This window comes from Eimeria mitis, genomic scaffold (genome assembly GCF_000499745.2).
Source record: "Eimeria mitis Houghton genomic scaffold, Emh_scaff331, whole genome shotgun sequence".
Classification (NCBI taxonomy): domain Eukaryota; phylum Apicomplexa; class Conoidasida; order Eucoccidiorida; family Eimeriidae; genus Eimeria; species Eimeria mitis.
In genome coordinates, this window is record NW_013571649.1 from 11,595 (window position 1) to 12,782 (window position 1,188).

Sequence of the window (1,188 nt, forward strand, 5' to 3'; positions counted from 1 at the left end):
CTTACGTTTTCTCAGTTGCTTGCTGCCTTGTATAGCTCTGCATAAACCTGCCACGCAGCACATCCAGGAAGCCCTGCATGGAGCTGGTGTGCTCCGGGAGCATATAGCCTTTGCTTGAGTGTAGCCGCCATCGCCATGCACCTCTTTCTAGTAAGGAGGAGGCCAGCAGTAACTGAAATTCTTCTGCGGCGTTTTGTAGGCGAGGGTTAAGTGTGTGTCTACGCAACTAAGAACTCCTCTACTGCCTCTGCATCACGGCACCCACCGTAGCGCGTAGGACAGCACAACCGTTTAGGGTTTAGGGTTTAGGGTTTAGGGTTTAGGGTCAGCACAACCGAAGGCATTTCTCTTGAATTTTTTTTTTGCGGGAATGCATTTTCCCCGGGATCGGATGCTGAAATATAATTTTTTTTTTTGCTGGGGTTACAGACTGTGCGTCACCCCCCCCCACTGTGAGCGGCGCATATTCAGCCTCCGAGCTGCTGAAGAGAACAACTAAACTTGGGGGATATTTTGTCTAGGAAAGGAGATGGGTTTTATTTTAATATAAACAGATGGATAAAGTAAATTTTATTTATTTTGTTTTCTGCTTTTTCAGCAGTGCTTGATTTCACCCGTGGGGGGATTGGGCCTGTGCCCGCACCTGCCCGGATGAACCATGCGGTGCTACCAAGTATAAAACTTGTTCTCTGGCCTTTATCTAGGACAGAGGCGAGCTGCAATGTAGGTAAAGAGCTAGAAGCAAGAGTTTCACAGGAGCAGCCGACCTCCTCCCCCTGTCTTTAGGCATCCCGGGCGTTGAGCTCAGGGCCTGGGTGATGCGGGGAGGAGGCAGCGAGAACTGGGGTTGCAGCGCACCTGGCTGCGGCTGGTAACACAAGCCAGCCCCACGCATGCATGCATGCAGGCTTCAGCGAAGCTTCGTTCGCTGCAAGGGTTTACACGCAAGCTATCAGGCTCCTGCGCTAACTCATGCTACGAGAACCAAGCCAAAAGAGCATCCAAATCGAAGAAAGATGCAAATATATTTATATTTATTAACAGACAAACAATATAAACTACAACAGTAGATAGGCAGGAGTTGTGTTGTGCTCGCATTAGATAAGCAAGCAAAGGTGCTATAAACACCCTAAAGAGACTTGGATAGCTCGATGCCACCACTGAGATTACTATATATATATATATATA